Source organism: Aotus nancymaae, unplaced genomic scaffold (genome assembly GCF_030222135.1).
Source record: "Aotus nancymaae isolate 86718 unplaced genomic scaffold, 86718_ANA_hifiasm-v0.15.2.pri h1tg000064l_0, whole genome shotgun sequence".
NCBI lineage: Eukaryota > Metazoa > Chordata > Mammalia > Primates > Aotidae > Aotus > Aotus nancymaae.
The window spans coordinates 14437561-14461279 of record NW_026988478.1 but is presented as its reverse complement, the minus strand read 5'-3'; the positions used below and the strand labels follow the sequence as shown (position 1 = coordinate 14461279).

Genomic DNA, 23719 nt, shown 5'->3' with positions numbered 1-23719 from the left:
TCCTTTCCTGGGATACGAGTTGTCTTCCCTGGTTGATGGGGCTCCCAGGGAGGGGATTCATGACAACCGAGTTTCTTCTGGATGATCTGTCTTTAGGCAGATAAGGGAAGCCCAGAGAAAGCCTCTCCCTGTATTTGCTGCTTTATCAAATGCATTCAGTTTGAAGTAATCAGTCTACAAAGCAGCATTTCTTGAGGTGGCATTTCCTAAACTCCTTCAGAAGGAAGACTAACAAGAATATACATTATATCAAGGGAATGTACATGCCAAATACTGGCATACGGAGTGGAGAAATGGAGGCTACATCTTGAAAGCTAGTTGGGGTCAGGTTGTGAAGAGTTTGTTTGCTCTCTAGTTGGTGCAAGCATCATCTAGGATTTAAGTTGTTTAAGTAGGGGAACCCCAGGTTCCCACCAGAGAGGAGAGGCAGGATTGACATAGAGCAGGCATGGTGGGAAGGGCAGAGGCCCCGTGGCAGAAATGCCTGGAAGCAAATCCTGGCTCTGTGGATTTACTTTGAGCAAATTATTTAACGTCTTCAGCCTCAATTTCTTCATCTGTAAACTGGGGGTGATACTAACAGCAATAATAGTGATTAACTTACAGGGTTGTTATGAAGATTAAATAAGTCAATGTAAAACACCAATATAAGAACTTGACACATGGCAATTGCTCGTAGTGGTATTGGCTGCGATTTAGAAACGAAACTCTGGGGAGAGAACTGAGGATTCGGAGACTGGGAGATGTAAGGGAAACTACTGATCATTTGCAAGTGTTATCCCTTTAACACGGGTTAGTTTCTCAGCCCAGCTAGCTCTCTCCTAACAGACAGACCAGTCCCAGGAGAATAGAATGTAGGACAAGCATGTTTGAGTAAAAGAATAGAAACAAGAAAAAAAGAACAATTTGAGAGCATATGATGCCACCCAGAAGATGAGACTTGGGCACACTTCTTTAATTGGAGGGCTTTGGTGGTCAGAAATAAACTGAGATCTCTGGTAACTTGTGGAGAATGGCTGTGGTTGGGGAGAGAGACTGTCAAGTTCAGCAGCCAATGAGAAAATCTTGCCTAGGGATGGGCTTGCCTGTAGCAAATCAGTGGAAGAGTCTTTGAAGATGTAAGAGGTAGCTCTTCAATTGAAACTGCAGACAAGGGTCTGCAGGAGGCCAAAGCAACAGCTCTGAGGGCAAGGGCCAGATGGCTCAGTTAACACCATAGTGAGAAATTCCACAGGATCCTTAATAACTCAGCTAGTGAGGGATTGAATTTGATGCCCTGTCACCCAGAACACAGGTTTAGCAAATGCTTTAGCCCCAGAAGTCAGCAGCAGGGTAGGTGATGCCCCTGAGGGCCACTACCAGGCTAAAGGCAAAGGCAGAGGAAAATTTAAAGGTACAGGAAAACAGGGAGAAAGCAAAGGAAGGAAAGAGTATATAACAGCATCAAAAAGGAACATGAAAAAGAAGGAGGTGGGAAAAGCCGAAGGAGCCATATGAGGTGGGAGAAGATGAATTGAATAAACACTTGATATATTCCCTAAAGATCACTTTCCTCTTCTACCAGTAAGCATTTTGGGGAGGTGTGATCAGACCAGAAAATTCCACTATTAAGTATATTTTGCTTTTTATGCTGCCTTTATTTGAATGACTGCCTCTCTTGCTATTATATACAGAATTTTGCTATATAGTAAAAAATCAACATTCAACTTATATTTGCCGCATAAACTGAAGCTACCGGTATATCATGCAGTCAGTCCTTTGAAGCCTTTCCTAACCACTGAATGCTCAAATCTGGTTGAATCTCACGAGTGGTTTTAAATAAGACTATAAGGTGTATCTCATAATCTGGACCAACAGGGGATGACTTTGAAGGTTGGAATTGTTCAGCTTTCTATTGCTCATAATATTTAAGATAGTGTCTGGGAAATAGTAGCTGTTCAATTAATGCTAATATGTTAGGGATCACCTATTCGGTGCAGCTTAAGGCATAATAGTAACTGAGGGAGAAAAAAATCGTAGTTAGACTAACCTGGGTTTGAATTGTGGCTCCATTGATTACTACTCTGTAATCTTGGGAGAGTCACTTTACTTCTGTCAGCCTCGGTTTCTTCATCTGTAGCATGGAGATAGTAGTAACACTCCAGGATCCTGCTGAAGATTAAGCAAGTTGATGTATAGCATACGATATGAAGTAAGTACTCAATAAATGTGAGCTAAAAACAAAGCCAAAGCCTCCTTTGCCAGTGTAGTTTCTTAAACTATTTCAGCCACAATTTAAAAAATTCATAAAGTTTACAAATGTATGCTGTATTGTGAAATCTGGAGAAAAATGTCATCTCAAGCATTATTATTTCTATATCACTCTGCCTGGTTTCAGTATGCAACATGACCTTCTGTACTTAAACAGTAGTTGGTCCTTGCTAGCTCTGATCCTAAACAAGCTGCTTATTTAAATTCATCTTAGATAGATTCAGGCTGTCTGGATTATCATTACATTTTTAATATCTAGAACAGTTGGTATATAGCAAGCATAAAATTTCAATTTATCTGTAAAATGGGATAGTGTAAATATGAACTGAGATGTTGGTGTTTTTTGAATACTCACTAAGCACCAGGCACTATTCTGAGTGCTTTCTATTTGTTAATTCATGGAATTCTCCCAATAATTCTGTGAGGTGGAGAAAGTTATCATCTTCATTTCACATATGGAAAAGTCTGGGCAAAGAGAGACAAAAGAGATTATGCAGAATCACATAGCTAGAAATGAACAGAACCAAGATTCTTCCTTGATAGTCTAGCTCCAGCACCTAAGCTCTTAACCACAGTTGTGTATTGACCCTCAGTGTGGATATTGTAATTGCCTGCCTAACCTCTCATTCTTCCATCTTTTGGTAATGATCCACATTTTCATTCAGCTATTTAAATCTCCCCCCATGTGAAACTCATGTGCTTTGGAAAAAACAGCAAAGCAGATCAAGCTTAAACTGATGAACATGAGGTCATTTGCCAAACATGACCCAATTTAGGCCAATGAGATTGAAGACGTTTTCTAGGGGTTTCCAGGAAAAGGTTTCCTAACTTTCTTATTTTTCCTAACTTTCCTAACTTTCTCATTTTTTCCCAGAAAGCTTCTAGAAGCAATTCCCCCACCGCTTCCCTTCCCCAACCCTCCCCAACCTCCCCTCCCTTCTCTTTGTTGGCAGCCATTTTGTGACGATGAAGGAGAGCCAGCCTTTTGGGGGTGGTGGGCGGTTGGGAAAATCTTTTCCTGGAAACTCTGGAAAAAAAGAAAGGCTTTTCCTGGAAACCCCTAGAAACTGACATACGGGAAGGCAGAGTTGATCGACAGGTACTGGATCTTTATTGACACCACTGAACACTAAATCAAAGCCTAACTTTTGATTTTGGTAAATGAAGTACAAAGAACTTTTTATTTTTCAACCAATTTAAGTTGTCAGTGTGATGCGCCATCACTCCTTAATACTTTAGAATTTATGTCCTACAAACAGGGATATTCTCCAAAATAACCAAAGGAGAACTATCAAAATTAGCATATTCACATGAATTCATTACTTTCATCTGATTCTCAAATCACATTCAAGTTTTGTCAGTTGTCCCAATTATGACTTCTGTAACAAAATAATCCAGGCATATTCACATGAATTCATTACTTTCATCTGATTCTCAAATCACATTCAAGTTTTGTCAGTTCTCTCAATTATGACTTCTGTAACAAAATAATCCAGTCCAGAATTATGTATTGCATCTAGTTTTCATGTTTCTCTGCCACTTTTAATCTAGAACAGTCTCTTGGTCATTTACTTCTATGCTCTTGACATTTTAGAAGAGTATGTGCCTGTTATTTTGTCGAATATCCCTCAATCTGAGTTGGTCTGGCATTTACTTATGATTAGACTTAGTTTGTACGTGTTTGGCATAAATATTACAAAGTGATTCTGTGTTCCTATCATTGCATCCCCTCTGTGGTGTGTGCGTCTACACGGATGCCCTCCTCCCATGTTCCACACCCTGCTCCAGGTCGTTCCACCACCTCTCACGATTCTCAGGCTTCAGCTCTCTACTCTTGGCATCCACCGCTCCCCTCCCTGCACAAATGCTTACTTTGCCTAGACTCCACCCATTGGCGTTTGGACTGAATTGTTGAGAGATAGAAAAGGAGAGAGAAGAAAGGAAAAAAGATAACAAGAAATAATAAGAAGACAAAGAGTAAATCCCCAATTTTTAAGCCAACTCATCTCTTGATTTTCGATTATAATAGCCAGTGATCATCTTTGTAGCTTAAGCCAGTATGAGATATTTTTTGTTTGTTTCTGCAAACCGAGTTATTAACCAATGTATAAAATTCATGATAAATGGTAGACAAACAAAAAATGGAAGCTATTACTGTGATATTGGTGCAGTTGCAAAAAGGCATTAAGCTGGAGTCATAAGATCTAAGCTTAATCTAGGAAATGGCTGTGTCCCATTGGACAAGACACTTACATTATTCAAGCCCTTGGTTCCTTATATAGAGAGCAGGGACAATAATTCTTACTTTCTGAATTGCTATTAAGGTGCTGTTATAGATTGAATTGAGTCCACCAGAAAGAAGCTGCTGAAGTCTTAGCTCCCAGCACTCAGAATGTGACCTCATTTGGAAATAGGATTATTGTGGATATAATTAGCTAAGTTAAAATGCGGCCATACCAGAGTAGAGTGGCCCTAATCCCTGTGACTAAGGAGATGGCCATGAGAATATATGGAGCTACAGAGGGAGCATATGTGAAGGATAATGACAGAGATTGGATTGAGGACATCTACAAGGCACAGAACAGAAATGATTGTCAGTCATCACTGGAAGATAGAAGAGAGGCATGAAACAGTTTCTCCCTCAAGCCCTCAGAAGAAACCAACACCACAGACAACTTGCTTTTGGACTTCTGGCATCCAGCACTGTGAAAGACAAAATTTCTGTTATTTTAAGACACCCAGTTTGTGGTACTATGTTATGGCACCTTTTGGAAACTAATACACACACTTTATAAAACTTAACGGTATAGACACATCAGCAATTATCATATCTTTCCAACTCTGCCATTGAGCATGAGATAAGTTATTTGAACATTTCAAGTCCTTTCAAAAGCTTTTTGTATTGTACTTATATAAATGTTGGAGAAAACACAGAAGATTGTGGACAGCCAAGAAGATGATCCCATTCTTGTTTATATCCTGTGACACAAAATCATCACCCCTCGATCTTATCAGAAAGAAAAACCTGATTCATCTTTAAAATGTCCCCTGAAGTTTAGGCCTCAGGTGATGTTATCCAGACAAGCTTGAACATGGTCCTACGGGATGTATAATACATTTTTTTCTGAGTGATAATGATGTCTGCTTCCTGAAATAATACTACCAGTGCAATTTTATTGAATAGTTATTTCATATCGTATCACTTCAAGCACTTTGTGTTGTTTAATCTCCATAACAATCTAATAAGGTAGATACTATTATTATTCTAATTTTCTACTTCAAGAAACTGAAGCATGAGAAATGAAGTAACACACCTTGAGTTATTCTGTTGGTAGGGAGTGGAGCTGAGTTTCCATCCAGGACTGTGGCTCCACAACATAATCTCTAGACCACCGTGATATATGGCCACGTATAAGCACTTCTAAAAATCAATTCTATACTAAAACATGGTTGTGCACTAAATAATATATCAATTTAAGTTAAATAGCAATTTGGAGATGGAAATGTAATAAAATAAATGGCAAATTTTACATATATTTATGTATGTTTTACATTAGCAAGTAGAGATATATGGATATTATGCATTGGTCAGTAAGATATACATATCCATAACAATAGGAAATTCCTAGTTTATGTAAGTTCATTAAATATATGCTTGAAATAGTACATCCTTTCTAGTTATTTCTTTTTAAAATTAATGTACATTCACATAACTATCAATTATAGTGGCATAAAAGAGAAGGGAAGCACTTTTTTATACCAATATATGGTATTGATAGGGGAGGAAGAATGTGTTTCCCTCACCCATCCTAGGTAGATGGTAGAGACTCCTATAACAAAGGACAGATTAACAAGAGAAAAGCATACAAATTGATTTAATATGTGTTTTGTATGACATGAGAGCGTTCGTAAGAAAATGAAGACCCAAGGAAATAATTAAAGTTGTTTATTTTTATGCTTAAGTTTGATGAAGAGTAGAAAATCATGGAGAAATTTGATTGGATGAAGGGCATGTGATCTAATTGAATAAACTGGAGAAAACTCAGCAAGGCTTGTTGGTTCAGACTCTCCTCTGTGACCCTTTGTCTTCAGAGGTAAGAACACTCTTTTTATTGGGGTATAAGGAGGTACCTTTCACCTGAGGGTCTTACCTTCTGCTTCAGGATGAAATCAGAAAATCCTCCCTATATTTTATGACCTGCTTCAGGGAATAAGGGATGAGGAGAAAGTGAGAATAATTCTGCTTCTGCTACTTTCTCAAATGCCAAAGCGCCATATTTTAGGATGGCATGTCCTAAACCCCATCAGTAAGAAGTGTGATAAGATGAATTGTCACCAAGGAATGCTGCAGGAAGAGGAGCCCACAATTATTATTCCTTCAGGAGGGTGTGACTGCATCTATGAGGAGGCAGGTGGGCCCAAGGGGGTGTCAGATTCGGAATGAGGGAGAATCACAGTGTGTGCAATTTGTTGGCTTTGGCCTTGGTGTCATGTCAGCATACTTCAGTAAGAATAGAACGCAGCCACTAATGCCCACCATGTATTGTACCTCTCGGTTAAAGCCAGTGTGGACAGTGACCAATGGCCAGGAAAGGTATGTTTATGAGCTGCTCTTGGAAGTTCCTCCTATAAACTGCTCTTGGATAGGAACAAAAAAGGAGAGAAATTGCTAAATTTGTCAGTATACCTGAAAAAGAAAATATCTGGAAGGGCTAAAACTATGTCTTGAATTGGCACATGATGTTTTCTGTCATTTAGCAGAGTGGGAGATAAAAAGCAAAGAGAAGTTGAGTTATAGACAATGAAATTAACACTGGTTAACGCTTTTACCTGCCTGAGTTATGGTGATAAAGTTTGTTCCTACCACATTAATAATGAAGTGAAGTTTGTTCAGCTACCTCATTTTTCTTGAGCACTTCATTTGTGCCTGGCTTGTGTTCACTGAACTGCAGAATTTACTTATGTTATATTATCTGCCTGATCCTGGCTGAGAGTTACCAGCAGAAGCCCCCCACCTTTCCGAAAGAGTAGACGTATTCCGTTTTTCTATCAAGAAAGGAAAGGCCTAAGAGAAAATCATTGAGCTACAGGGCTTCGGAGGAGATGGATCTCTATATTCATCACTGTCATCTTGTAACTCTCCAGTTCTGTTGTCTCTGATCACTTTGCCTTCCAGTAATCCCGACACCCATGCTATGTATTCAAATGTACACAGTATTTTTGTGAATACAGGCTGTCATCTCCTGTCATGCCTCCTGGGCAAGTTAAAATTTCAATGGAAACCGCTCCTTCATCTTTATTTCTTGCGGGCAATTTGTTTTAAAGTACGTATTTTTGGTTACATAATTTTATAGGAACATTTCTTTTTCACAGGTCAAGGTCAAAGAGCACATGTGACCTTCGAAGTGCCTGAACAGAGCTCTAAAATTTATCCTGAATTTTTGCTAAAGGCAAATTACACTCTGAGCACTTTCTCCTCAGCTTCCTCCTTATTACCTTCTCAGTAAAAGTCCTCTGTATTATTGCATGAATTTGTTCACAATAATTATGTTTCTTTGATTCTGGTCAGTATCACTCTGGTTATCCAATTTAGCTTTCTAAATTGCTTCTGGTGATTCTCTGGAAATTCAGTCACTCTGCTGCACCACAGAATCTTTCCTTTTGAGATGCACAAAGCTTAGTCTTAGTCTATCAGCTAATTCTGGGAGCCAAAAGTAAAAGCCTGTTTTCACTATCTGCCAAACGGAGGAAGGTATTTGTCCACTAAGGAGAATTAGTGAAATTCCTTTCCCAGATAGTCCGTTGATTTCATCTGCACAAAATGTTTTAAGTTATAGACTTAGTATCACTTCTACGTTTGGCTTCTGATGGCAGAACTTTATGACTTGTTTTGGGAAAGACTTTAAATATAGAAGTCAAAGTGGCTATGCCTCTCACAACAGAAAATGCATCTAATAAATATCAACTGACTTTGCCACTTTGTCACACGGAGAACATGTTATAAATCAAAATAATCATATAATTGATTTTCCCACTAACACTAAAACCACGTATTTGTGTTAATCATGGAATTTTATCCAATCTAGAATAGTCAATAGCATTTATTAGGTACTACCATGACTAGGTATTTGTCTAGGTGCTTTACGTGTATTAATTTAATCTGCACAGCCATAGGAGGTAAGAGATCATTCGTCCTATTTTGCCAGTGGTGATGTTGAGGCTAAGAGAAGTTATTCAAGTCAGTTATTCAAGTTCTTGGAATAAGTGACAGAGGCAGGATTCTAACTTGGATTGTCTGGCTCCAGACACTGCTTTAAACTCTGCTGGAAACCCTGTAAATTGTGCTGACAGCTTCTCAAGAGCTATAGATCAGTTCTCAGGAATTGCATCAGATTTTCCCCCTTTCCAAGCTTACTTACTTTCTGAAGCCACATTTGCTTGCTATTGATTTCTAATGCATTATATTTAGTTCCATGAGACGTTTTAATTGAGCTGCTATAAAGTGAAGGAGTGTATTTTTCAGAGATGTTCAGACAGCAGTGAACTTTGGGCATTGTATTAGTCTATTCTCATGCTGCCATAAGGACATATCTGAGACTGGGTAATTTATAAAGAAAAGAGGTTTAATTGACTCACAGTTCTACATGGCTAGGAAGGCCTCAAGAAACTTACAAACATGACGAAGGGGAAAGGGAAGAAAGACACTTTCTTCACAGGACAGCAGGAAGGACAAGTGCCGAGTGGAGGGAAAAACCTTTCATAAAACCATCAGATCTGAGAACTCACTCACTATCAAAGAACAGCACTAGGGTAACTGCCCCCATGATTCAATTACTTCCCACTGAGTTCCTCCCACAACATGTGGGGATTATGGGAACTACAATTCAAGATGAGATTTGAGTGGGGACACAGCCGAACTGTATCAGGCATATCTTTCAGCATTTGGTTTTTATTTTAGTAATAAAGTCGCATCTCAGCTGCACCCAATATAATTTTTTTTTGACCCCCAAGTTGGCTCCATTGCTGGACAGATTATGGATGGGCTAGTCCACACATTTTATGCATCTTCATTCTTACCATTAAATCCAGTAGTTAAACAAAGGGACATCAAGTTTCCTGATAAATAAGAGTTCGGAAACCACCCAGCTAAGCAAAAATCTGGAATAACTCAGTATCTTTTCAGCACAGTGAAGGGGGAGTGGAAGAAGGAGCTAAAGGGAAAGATTAACATGTTTATATTATGGAAAAAGAAAATTTTCTGAGTTTCATCACAAACTGTGTCTAATTTCTCTGTGGTGTTTATGAGAGAGCTAAAAGCAAATGAAGTAAAGGGCATATGATGGCTTTTCATAAAGGTTTATGGAACTGACCACAAGAAGTCTACCAATGACCAAAAGCAAATTCTACATTAGCAAGATATTAAATTACAAAAAGAATATGACGTTTAATGAGTCTACATAGAATTTTATTGATTAAAACTGTGACTTGTTCTCTAGCATTTTTTAAATGCTAGATATAGTATGTTACCCATGCAGAAAGGACAGAGGTATACGTTTTTTCTGTTTGTTTTTTCCCCAGTGATTCAAGTTCAAAGAGGAATCAGAATTGAGTTATAAGAGTAAGATGAGAAATGACAAATAGCAACAAGAAGAAGAGTAATAATAAATCTATAGGATCTTAGGGCTATGTTTGAAGAATGAACCCTTATGAAAAATACTCAATTACGATGAGAACGCAACTGAGAAAAACTTCTTGGATTTGAACTGGTTGTACAGGACTAAAGACTAGTGATCTGATGTCCTACAAAACTACTACTCAACATGAGTCCTTCCCAGCATCCTGTCTGGAGGTGGGTGCCCAGACATGACACTGAGTGGTGTGGTGTCCAGAGAGCTCAATGCCATCTGTGATAGTTACTTTTATGTATTAACTTGACTGAGCCAGGAGACCCAGATAGCTGGTTAACCTTTATCCCTGAATGTGTCTGCGAGGGTGTTTCTAGAAGAGATTAGCATTTGAATCAGTGGACTGAATAAAATGAATGACCCTTTCCAATGTGGATGGGACTCATCCAAGTAGTTGAGGGCCTGAATAGAACAATAAGGCAAAGGAAGATTACATTCTTCACCTGACTGCTTGAGTTGAGACATCAGTCTTCTGTCCTTGGACTATGACTCGCACCATTGGCAATCCTCATTCTAGGCCTTTGGACTTGGACTAGAATTTATACCACTGGCTTTCCTGGTTCTCCAGCTTGCAGATGGCAGCTCATGGGACTTTTCAGCCTCCATAATCATGTGAGCCAATTCCTTATAATAAATCTCATTTTATATATATATATAAATACTTTCTTATATATATATATAAATATATATATATATACTTTGTGTGTGTGTGTGTGTGTGTGTGTGTGTGTGTGTGTGTGTATAGATATGTATCTCCTGTTGGTTTTATTTCTCTGAAGAACCCTGGCTAAAATACCATCAAATCAGATCCAAAGGAAAATTATATAAATTACAGCATACCCTTGGAGACCAAGTTGGCCTTCACCCTTCCAAGATCTGAATAAAGGTCATGACTGGATGGATATGAGATGTCAAGGTGAATGGGCCAAAAGCATAGTCTGCTTTCATCTTCTGTATCTAACCAAGAGAAACAAAAACTGTCGTGTCAAATTCTGTGATTTTAACCTGAAATGTTGAAGGCATCTAATTCCTGAAAAGAAATTCATGGTGTCAGATAGCCACATGTGTACAAAAATAAACAGAAAGCAACAAACGTAGTTGAACTTATTTCGGTAATATTTTAAAGAACAAATTTTCCATCTACCCTCCTTCATCTTCCCAACACACACACTCACACATGCACACTTTTGAGTCAAACAAAAGTAGAACCAAAAATGTATTCAGCAACTCCTACAAAGTAAGAGAATAATTAAGATGTTCGATTTAGGCCAGCAGGACTGTATGTAAGTACACGTACACATATATGCCTACTGATGGAGATAGTCATACGTAAACTAATTTTCTACAAAATCAGTGGGAAATTTGGTGTTTTAGAAAGTGTGATATCAACAAGAATGAGGTCTCTCAAAACTTCGTGCTGCCTTGCTGAACCATAGCAGCAAGTCACTTCAGAGTGCACTGGGGCAAATCACATCGTGTCATTATGTCATGGATCATAATGAAGCACAGAGGCTGATTGAACCAACAGGCCTCAGTGCTTATCTCCATGCCAGACTGGAGGCTTGAGAAGTTTTCTGATGGGGATAAAGGAGAAGAGATTGAAAGCTGAAGTTAATGATTAAAGCAAAATGAACCTCATAGGTAAAATTATTTCAATAGCAACATGTCTCATAGTCAAAGTTTTGAGGATTAATAAAATGAATAGAGCGGGTCAGAAATTCCCAGGCGGCCTTAGGTCACTGAGTAGAAGAGTCATTTAATGCACAGCAGGATTGCCTGCTGCCTAGGAGTCTAGCCAAAGATGGCAAGGGGAAAGTGGGGGAAGGGGCGGAGAATCTGGGTCATTACAAAGGGTACAGTTCTTTTTCACTTCTTACAATTGGAAAAAGTTGAAATGGATGATCTTTTGCTCATGTCCTATTCATTATTTAAATTTAAGGAATATCTCACAGAGCATGTTTTCTTTTAAAAATTTCTGGAGGAATGCTTTTTACAAAGAAGAATAGCAACCTGCAATTCCATGTACAAAATGTCCCATCAGCCAATAACTATAATAGGTCAGTTTAAAAGACCTTATTTTAGTACTATTCACTTTTTCCTGAATAGAAAAGGAATCCATACCCATTGTAGAAAAAACTGACAAATATAGAAAAATATATGAAGGAAAAGAAATAACCACTGATACATCTGCTTTCAACAATGATGACTGCTCATATTTAAGTATATTTTCTTTCCATTGTTTTTCCATATATACAGATTCTTCCACTATTAAAATGATAATTTAGATACCGTATGATATCATGACTTGTTGAACTTAATGAGATGCATTTTGTCATTAAAATCAATTATAAGCATTTTTAATCGTACCATTGTATTTCACCACGTTTATTGACCATAATGCATCTATTCATTTCCATGCTGTTGGACACTGTTTCTTTTTTTATCATTATTTAACTGTGTGATGGAGATCTTAGAATTAGGATAGTTGTTCATATTTTGGAATTTTTTTTTGTTTGTTTTTTGAGACAGCGTTCTCTCTCTGTCACCCAGGCTGAAGTGTAGTGGTGCGATCTTGGCTCATGGCAGCCTTGACTCCCCAGGCTTAAACAATCCTCCCACCTCAGTCTCTCGAGTAGCTGGGACTACAGGCACATGCCACCATGCCAGGCTCTGCTAATTTTTATTTTTTTTTTAGTAGAGGCAGGGTTTCACCATTTTTCCTAGGCTGGTCTCAAACTCCTGGGCTCAAGTGATCCACCCACCTCGGCCTCCCAAAGTGTTGGGATTATTGGCGTGGGCCACTGTGCCTGGCCCCTTTTTAACTCTTCATATGATGTATCCTTAGTATTTTTTTAAACTTACCCTTCTGTTTGGGGAAAAGAGAAAGGGCCCTTAAATGAGAACATTTAATAGGGCCTTAAGGTGAATCCCTTCGTGGGAAATTCTTGACTTGTATTTCTCAGTTTAACAGTGTGATTCACCAGTGAATGTATCAAATAGATATTGCATAATTCACAAAAATATTCTTGCTCCAACTTTATCCACAGCACATGTGAGATGCAAAGCCTATCTGATGGTCCATGTGAAGCTTTGTAGAGATTCATTGCTTTAGGCATTGTAGAAATGCAATGCTTTAAGGCTGAGTAACTCAGTCTATAGACTCTACCACAGCTAAATGATACCTCTGGAAAGTTATAAATTGCTATCGCTTGATTTTAACTGGAGAATGTAATACCACAATGCGGACTCCCCCATCCTCATCAGATCACAAACAATGATAAACTTTCCATGTGATTTGACATGGCAGCTGAATCTACTGTATCCATTTCTGACTCCACAAGACTGTCAATCTCACCACTGAATAATGTAAGACCTGGGTTTGCCAAATCTCTTGCTAATATTCCAAATGGAGGAAAACTGCCACCATATCTAATTTGTAAGCTTGAGTCTCTGATCAGAAAAAAAAAAATCATTTTTCTTGTGGCCGAGAATGAAAAGAATCATGGGATAATCCACCAAGGATGAATTTATGAAGAGGGAAAAAGAAGGGATGTATAGATTGCCAATATAATAATCCACCTATTGCTAGACAAGGTTAAGGTGGATTTATATAAACATATGAAAGCTACATTTTATAAAAATTGGGTGTGCTCTAGAAAGTACTTTCCCAACTTTGTAAAGATGCTATAGTCCTAAAACCCTTTGATACATGAGCTTTCCAAGGATATGCTTAAATAGTAGGACAGGGAAAAGTAAAATACACTATTCGTAAAGGAATTAACCTGATCAGAGTGTAAATATTTTTAAATGTAAATTTGTATGGATATTTCTGGTTATTTCTGTCTCTTCTGGCATAGAGTTATACTTTTTTTTTTTTTTTTTTTTACTGTGTGATGATAATGATTGGGGTAAGAACAATAATATTTTGATTTCTTTTTATAGACAGGATGTCATTATGTTACCTGGGCTGGAGGACAGTGGCTACTTACAGGCATGATCATAGCTCACTGCAGCCTGAAACTCCTGTCCTGAAGCAATCCCCCTGACTCAGCACCCCCCAAGTAACTAGGACTATGTATGTGTCCGACTTTGAGTTTTTATAGTATTGTTCTGGTTTGGATTTGAATCCCTGCCCCAATCTCATGCCAAATTGTAATACTCAGTGTTGGAAGAATGGCCTGGTGGGAAGTGATTGGATAGTGGGGGCAGATTTCCCCCTTGCTGTTCTCATGATAGTGAGTAAATTCTCATGAGATCTGATTTTTTTTTTTGAGACAGAGTCCCCCTCTATCACCCAGGCTAGAGTGCAGTAGCAGGATCTGTGCTCACTGCAACCTCTGCCTCCTGAGTTCAAGTGATTCTCCTGCCTCAGCCTTCTGAGTAGCTGGGATTACAGGTGAGCACCACCATGCCAGGCTAATTCTTGTATTTTTAGTAGAGACAGGGTTTCATCATGTTGACCAGGCTGTTCTCAAACTCCTGATTGTAGGTAATCACCCTCCTTGGCCTCCCAAAGTTCTAGGATTACAGGCATGAACCGCCACATCCGGTGAGATCTGATTGTTTAAAAGCATGAGCCCGGCGCGGTGGCTCACACCTGTAATCTCAGCACTTTGGGAGGCTGAGGCGGGTGGATCACAAGGTCAAGAGATCGAGACCATCCTGGTAAACATGGAGAAACCTCGTCTCTACTAAAAATACAAAAAATTAGCTGGGCATGGTGGCATGCGCCTGTAATCCCAGCTACTCAGGAGGCTGAGGCAGGAGAATTGCCTGAACCCAGGAGGCGGAGGTTGCGGTGAGCCAAGATGGCGCCATTGCACTCCAGCCTGGGCAACAAGAGTGAAACTCAGTCTCAAAAAAAAAAAAGTGTGTAGCACCTGGCTATGCGGGCTCTCTTTTGGTTCCATATGAAGTTTAAGGTGTTTTTTTCCAGTTCTTTAAGAAGGTCATTGGTAGCTTGATGGGGATAGCATTGAATCTGTAAATTACCTTGGGCAGTATGGCCATTTTCATGATATTGATTCTTCCTAATCATGAACATGGAATGTTTCTCCATCTGTTTGTGTCCTCTCTTATTCGTTGAGCAGTGGCTTGTAGTTCTCCTTGAAGAGGTCCTTTACATTCCTTGTTAGTTGTGTTCCTAGGTATTGTATTCTCTTTGTAGCAATTGTGAATGGCAGTTCGTTCTTGATTTGGCTCTCTTTAAGTCTGTTATTGGTGTATAGGAATGCTTCTGATTTTTGCACATTGATTTTGTATCCTGAGACTTTGCTGAAGTTGCAAGTCAATTCTAAGCAAAAAGAACAAAGCAGGAGGCATCACACTACCGGACTTCAAACTATACTACAAGGCTACAATAGTAAAAACAGCATGGTACTGGTACCAAAACAGAGACATAGACCAATGGAACTGAACAGAGTCCTCAGAGGCAACACAACATATCTACACCCATCCAATCTTTGACAAACCTGACAAAAACAAGCAATAGGGAAAGGATTCCCTGTTTAATAAATGGTGTTGGGAAAACTGGCTAGCCATGTGCAGAAAGCAGAAACTGGACCCCTTCCTGACACCTTACACTAAAATTAACTCCAGATGGATTTAAGACTTAAACATAAGACCTAACACCATAAAAACCATAGAAGAAAATCTAGGCAAAACCATTCAGGACATAGGCATAGGCAAGGACTTCATGACCAAAACACCAAAAGCATTGGCAACAAAAGCCAAAATAGACAAATGAGACCTAATCAAACTCCACAGCTTCTGCATAGCAAAAGAAACAGTCATTAGAGTGAACTGACAACCAACAGAATGGGAAAAAATTTTTGCAGTCTATCCATCTGACAAAGGGCTGATATCCAGAATTTACAAAGAACTAAAACAGATTTACGAGAAAAGAACAAACAAGCCCCTTCAAAAGTGGGCAAAGGATATGAACAGATACTTTACAAAAGAAGACATACATGAGGCCAACAAACATATGAAAAAATGCTCATCATCACTGGTCATTAGAGAAATGCAAATCAAAACTACATTGAGATACCATCTCACGCCAGTTAGAATTGCGATCATTAAAAAATCTGGAGACAACAGACGCTGGAGAGGATGTGGAGAAATAGGAACAGTTTTACACTGTTGGTGGGAGTGTAAATCAGTTCAACCATTGTGGAAGACAGTGTGGTGATTCCTCAAGGACCTAGAAATAGACATTCCATTTGATCCAGCAATCCCATTACTGGATATATATCCAAAGGATTATAAATCGTTCTACTATAAGGACACATGCACACGAATGTTCATTGCAGCACAGTTTACAATAGCAAAGACCTGGAACCAACCCAAATGCCCATCGATGATAGACTGGACAGGGAAAATGTTGCACATATACACCATGGAATATTATGCAGCCATCAAAAACGATGAGTTTGTGTCCTTTGTAGGAACATGGATGAACCTGGAAGCCATCATTCTCAGCAAACTGACACAAGAACAGAAAATCAAACACCACATGTTCTCACTCATAGGTGGACAATGCGAACACATGGACACAGGGAGGGGAGCATCACTGGGGTCTGTTGGGGGGAAATAGGGGAGGGACAGCAGGGGGTGGGGAGTTGGGGAGAGACAGCATGGGGAGAAATGCCAGATATAGGTGAAGGGGGGAAGGCAGCAAATCACCTATGCAACAATCTTGCATGTTCTTCACATGTACCCCAAAACCTAAAATGCAATTAAAAAAAAAAGAAAAAAAAATTGTGTAGCACCTCTCACTTCCTTCTGTTCTTCCTTCCCCAGCTATGTAAGACATTCCTGCTTCCCTTTTGCCTTCTACCATGATTTTAAGTTTCCCGAGGCCTCCCCAGCCATGCTTCCTGTAAAGCCTGCAGAACTGTGAGTCAATTACATCACTTCTCTTTATAAATTACCCAGTCTCAGGTAGTTCTTTATAGTAATGTGAGAACAGACTGATACAAGTACATTATAGCCAACAAAGTACTCGTGTTCATTATTTTATTCTTTTATACAGTTGTTTCCCTTTATCCATGAGGGACATTTTCCAAGGCCCACAGTGGATGTCTGAAACTGCAGAGAATTACCAAATCCTATATGCATTATTTTTTTTCCTGTACATACATATCTATGATAAACTTTAATTTGTAAATTAGTTACGGTAAGAGATTGACAGCAATAGCTAACAAAATAGAACATCTATAACAATATGCTATCAGCATTACTCTTGGGGCTATTACTTGGTAAAATAAGGTTACCTGAACACAAGCACTGCGATACTGAGACAGTAGATCTGCTAACTGAGACAGCTACTAAGTCACCATTGAAGAGCATATACAGCATGGATATGCTGGAGAAAGGCATGATTAACATCTGGATGGGACGGTGTAAGATTTCATCATGTTTCTCAGAACGGCATGCAATTTAAAACTTATGAATTATTTATTTCTGGAATTTTTTATTTAAGATTTTTACACTGTGTTTGACCACAGGCAGCTGAAACCGTAGAATTCAAAACCGTGGATAAGAATAACTACTGCCCACACACGTTAAAAAACTCAAAGGTAAGTAGACATGATACTTACGTATGAGAAAACTGAGTGAGACTCAGATACAGTTCATATCCAGTATTCCACAGCCAGGAAGAGATGGGTCTGGAATTGACACCCATGTTTTCTCACTTCTTGTCTTTTTAGCATACTTTTATCCATAAAGCAAAATCCGAAGGTTAGCGTTAAGAAACAGTATTTGGAACTCTCAGAACAAGGACCTTGAGGGTGGAGATTTCCTACCTATGGCTTAAAGAAGTGGGTGACAGAAATGGCTCATTCAACCCCACCGTAGATGGTTTAAATTAGCATTTCAATGGTTAATCATCAGCGGAATAGACAATTCTAGAAATGTTCTAAATGGAAACTTTGAGGATTGAGTTCTTTGTCCATTACAGTATTTCCTCTTCTAACATTCCTTTTTCTTTCATCTTTATTTCCCACTTAGTTTGCTTTTCAATTAAAGAGAGTCAGTGAAAGTGTCACTCAATTTTAGAGCAGCACACTGGAGTAGAAAAGCAACATGGGCTTTGAAGATGTAGGCACTGTATTTGGGTTTTCAGTGATCTTGGCTATTTCAGCCAAGAAGGAAGTGGATGAAGAAAGATTAATGATGGATATAAGTGAAAATGTATTGAAAATAGAATAGTGAGTGCATAATTTGCTGTACTATGACTAGGATGCTATTTTAAATGATGCCCTATCTGTGGCTATATGTGTATCTACATCTGTATGTTTGTGGCTGGATGTGTGTTTCCATATATGAATGTATATGATGCCTATATGGATGTGTCTCTGTGTTTGATGTGTACATGTCCATGTGTGTGTGTAGTGCATGTGTGGATGTGTGGATATTTTATATTGTAGGATAACATGTTTGGGCAATGGGTCAGAACTGTGTACTGATGGCCCAAAATGTTCTCATATTTTTATTTTTTCTTTTAAAATATTTCTATAATATTTGACTCTGTAGGTAGAATTAACATTTGCACTTGAACTAAAAATAATTATTAATGCCTTCCTGAGGCTTTTGGGTGTTTGTTGAAGCCTTTACTAAAAATAAGAGGGAGGATCTTAGGTAACGTGCTTACATTTGAGAATATTCTCAGTATGACCTAATCACCGATGAGCTAATTGCAGTTCTCCGGAGTTTGTGTGAAGGATGTAGCTCTGTGTCCTCAGTTCTCTGGAGGTGGTGCATGGCTGCCCCTCTCATCTGAGTCCCTGTTTTCTGTCTTTCTCACATCTTCACCTCTTTTTAATAGACTAGCATAGAGATAGGAGAGTAAGCTCTAGCTTTCCCCACCTTCCTTGATTTTCAAGGCTTGCGTAGGGTAAAGACTTCCTTCCAGTAGGGCTTCCTGCATTATGTTCCCCTGGCACTCCCCAAATACCTCTTCTCTATTCTTTGCCTCAGAAGGTGTCACTCTTTGTTGTCATGTTTGACTACTAGATTCTGTGTACCATGAGGGCAGCAGCTGTCACAATTTGTGCCTGGTACAAAGTAGAGAGCTGCTAACAGAATACTGGCCGGAAGGCATGAATGAATCAATAGCAGGTAAGTGGGGAAACTCCGAGGATTGAATGCAAATACTGATTATAAAGAATTAGTCCTGGAGGTGGAATCCTTCTCCTCTGCTGACAAGGCAAACAAAACCAATTCTTGGAAAAACTACATTATAAATAACATTAGTGGTGGAATTTAGTGGACAAATGAGACGGCCCATGTAAAAAGACAAAAATTTCTCCATGTGAAGTTTTAGATTATTTTTGCTGAATGTAAAATTCTTTTATATATATTTATACAAAGGAATATTTTATCATATAGGCAGAAATGCAGGATAGGGAACTTTGAAAAAGAAAAACAATTGAAATTCTGTACCGAAATGTTTTAAAAAGCTAATGAATGCACACTGTTGTATATTTGGAAGTAAAGTGACCATGAAAAAGAAAGAAAAGAGGCAGAAAAATTCCCTTATTTGTACCAATAAAATGTAAATGCATGTTATTTCCCTATGAACGTCATCATATTGGATTTGTAGAGCACTGTTTTCCAGAATTTAAAATGCAATAATCCACAGAGACAAACTGTTCCTCTGGCAACCAAACCTTGAAAAAAATTAAGATTAAAAGCAAATACACAAAAATTCTTTCTCAGCCCACATACTAGAAATCAAACTAATTTTATTTCAAACTATTAGCAAGAAATACCCTGCCTATTTACCACCTGCATTTTCCCAATAATTTATAATTACAACCCAGCAGTGCATATTGATTTCCAATTGATGGATATCATCTGTGCCCTAATAAACTGACAGACCTTCAGAAATCTATCCTGGGAGACCTTTAGAATACATGACATGAGTTAAACATATTTTATTTAACACCAGAGGAAATTTGCATTTCCTCTCTCAGGCTTTTACGAAGCTGCTGTAAATGATTTAGCTTAGCTTTTAGATTTCAGAGTCATTTCATTTCAATTTGGGCATACTCTTGTATAATTCTTAGCCTTTGTTCAACCAAATGTAGACTACTGACATTTAGCATGTGGAATAACATGTCAAAAATATGGGATGCTTAAATTCACGGTTTGTGGATTTAGTAAAGATGTGAAATAAAGCTTTTGATGCGTGTAAAAATCACAGTAAAATGTAAGTGAAACCTAATTGTAAAATGTAAATGAGTTCTAATTGTTTACCATGCTCTTGTAACAGGAATCCTGCTGGGTAATATGCCACGGCATCCCTTAGGATGGGGTAATGCCACATTCAATGAAGTCCATGGAGGTTTAGCTCCAACAAATGCGATCATTGTTTATGAGCAGATGGGTGGGGCATTTCGTCCAGGAACAAGATCTTCTGTTTATATAGTTAGCAGCCTGTTCAAGGCTTGGCCACTGGAAATAGAGTATCCACACTGGAAAGGGTAGGTTTTAAGACAGGAAGCAAAGAATTAGCATCCTTAAAAGATTTTCCTGAACAAACGGAGGAGCTTTGGCAAATGCATTATTTTATTAGCACCTTTTCTAATCTGAAAAAGAAATAGTGGGAAAGGTCTAATTATTAAATACCTTGCATTACTTACTTGTCGATGTACCATAACGTTCATTTAGATTTTTGTAGCAGAACCAAGTATGATTTTTATAAAAATTGTTTTGTTTTTAAGGAAGAAAACACACACACACACACACACACACACACAAGTGTTTAATATAAAGTGGGGGGCCCTTGAATATTTCTGTGTGAAAAGGAACCTATTAACAGGTTCATTTGTATAATAATCATTCATTAAAATAGACGCTGTTGCAAGGAAATACTGTACTTGAATTCCAGCACAAAGCCTTTAAAAAGCTAAAATGTCAAAACAATAAAACTAATTAAGGCAACAAAATAGCTTTTTCCAGCTAATGACAAGCTGGTCCAAAAACACACTTCAATGATTTTTCTTTCCTCCAGAGACACTTTAAGTAAAGCAAGGATAGAATTTTCCATAATCATTATCTAGCCCAGCGTCACCTAGGAATCTAGCCTGACTGAACTGTCTGGCAGAGAGGTCACATGTCTACTTTTGGCTAGCTTCTCCTAGTCCTTCTCCTTCCCTCTCGTGTCCCCTTTCTCTCCTCTCCTGTCTTCCACAAACATTTACGAGGCTTTACCACACTCTAGGTCCTGTGGAGGGATAACTCGTTGAGCTGTGGATCCTGCAGTCAGACAGCTGATGGAGTAGGAAGGAAGATAACACATAAATAACTAACCCAGGGGGGAAAAGTCACACATTTCAAGTGACAGACAAGTTGCCAGAATAGCACCCAGAACTCCAGTATACTCTTTGCTCAGAGACTGAATTCAAATTTCGCTGATGGTTCCAGCAATGTCCTTTGTGGCAAAAGATCCCATCCAGGATCAGGGGCTGCTCCCAGCTGTCACCTGTCTCTATCTCTGATCTGGAACAGTTCCTGTCTTCTTTTGATTTTCATGATTTTCTCATTTTTGAAGATTATACATCAGTTATTTTATGGAATGTCCCCCAATTTGGAATTGTCTGATGTTTTCTTATGATTAGATCCTGGATCGATTTTTAGCTGGAATATCACAGAGCTTGTGCTCTTTTATCTAACTTCTCTCGGGAAACACATGACGCCTGTTTTCCCCATTACTGAGAGCTGTTTACATTTATCATTCGATTTGAATAGTGTCTGCCAGGTTTTTCTACTGTGAGTTACTTTTTAAAATGTATGGATTAATAAATATTTTGGCACAGATACTTTGAGACCACGTAAAACTGTGTTCCCCATTCCACATTCCTACTCATTCTAACATCCATTGATGTTTCCTGCTTGAAATAATTACCATAATGGCTGCCAAAAGATGTTTTTAATGCCATTATTTCTTTTCTATTTATCATTATTTTTATTAGCTAGCTCTCTGTTATAAGGAACAGTTTTCTCTTCTCCTTTTGCGTCTTTTTATTTGTATCAGTGTTGACTCATAAATTTCTATTACGTGACTAATCCTATGATTCTGTGGGCTATAATCCACTGGTTGTAGAATCGGGGTATAGTCCATGGGTATAATCCAGTGGGATATATATGTCCCCATTATTCTTTGAGCATTTCCTTACCTTCGGGTGCCACTAGATACCGTGGGCTCCTCTTGCACTACAACAATCGTCCAATTTTCCAAGGAGATCTGGCACATTTAGAGTGATGTTTGGAAACCGAGATTTGTGCCACCAGAAACGAGTGAGTAAAAACGAGTGGAAAACGAGTGAGTAAAAAAGAAATGAAAAAGATGTGAGGTCAGTTCTGCAGCAGAGCTAGGGAACAACAGCAAGATTCCATTCCTTTTGCCTCATCACCAGTGTGCTTAGAAGGCAGCAAAACCCTCTTAATCCCCAGATATGTGGGAGGAGGGAAATATTTCTCTGAAGTGAAGGGGAGCAGTAGAAATCATTTAAGAAGCTCAAATGCCTGATAAAGTTTGTAATGATAGAGACCAAACTGTGCATTTTCCGAGACACGGATACCTAAAGGGTTATTTATTTATTTAACAAAAATGCTGTGCTAGTCAAACAAAACGTTAAAGACCAAATTTGGCACAGTGCTGCCAGTTTGTGAGATCCTCACCTAGTTACTGTCCTATTTTCTTAATTTTCTTGCGTTTAGATTGTAGTGAAACTAGACTCCTTTGAATACTTTTATTTCTTAATGCTGGAAGGATTTCCACAGGTTGTTTAGATCATAAAGCCCAGCATTTCAAAGCTAGATGAGGTCTGAGAGATGATAGGTAAAAATCTTATTTTTTTATCCATAAAGAAGTTGTTGCCCAAAGAGGTTAAGTGATGTGTGCAAAATTGAACAACGTGGTGAAAGAGTGGCTAATTCTGGGTCCAGGGGACTGGAATCCCAGTCCAGTGTGACTGCTCCCATGCCGTGCTGACTATGCACTTCATGGAGAAAGCTTTATTGTGTTAATTCTCTAAATGATCATTGCTTAACTGGAACTATGCCTGCTTTTATTTTAATTGAGATTTTATTTTCGCCTGCCTGGAGCAAGGAGAGCATTATGGTATTTTAAATGAGAACCAAGGAATTACCTGCACTTCAAATATTAGCAGTTTCATTCTGCTAAAGACGCATGTGGACTATCTATTAGAAGCATGTCGTAGGTAAACCAGAAACATTTCATATTAATTGGTATAAGTGTATTATCCATCAAAATGTAAATTTCCCAAAGTAGGCTTTATGTAGATCATAATTTCCTTTATTACAAAATGGACCTGAAAACTCTGGCTGGCTCCTTGTCCTTATGTAAAACCTCCATTTCCTGTGGTGCCTCCAATTTATTTTTTCACAGCTTTAACGGCTTTCACACTGTGATTTTCTATATCTGTTGCAAATGTTCAACAATTTACAGGGAAAATTTTAGTCCGTAGCTTTCTGCTTTTAGCTTTTCATGTATAAAGATTAAAGAATGAATGTGCAATCAGCAGATACACAAAAAACATCTCCTGCTAGAATAAAATAGATGGTTCAACTTCTGAAACCCCAATGGAATTTATAATATCTACCTACAGCACTTCCTTTCTTTGTATTGCACCTTCTGATAAATAGGCTCCCAGAAGAGACAATTTGGGAAGCCAGAAAATACTTCTTTTTATTTTCTGAGAAGGAGTTTTGCTCTTGTCACCCAGGTTGGAGTGCAGTGGTGCTACCTCAGC

General features: G+C 38.5%; 1 long non-coding RNA gene across 1 annotated transcript; it reads left to right on the top strand.

The window, feature by feature from the left end:
- The first annotated feature begins 6228 nt into the window (after positions 1 to 6228).
- On the top strand, positions 6229 to 17516 carry LOC135270566 (uncharacterized). Its single transcript, XR_010338723.1, has 3 exons — positions 6229 to 6344; positions 16737 to 16832; positions 17444 to 17516. It is a non-coding gene; the product is annotated as an uncharacterized LOC135270566 (long non-coding RNA).
- Positions 17517 to 23719: the final 6203 nt, after the last annotated feature.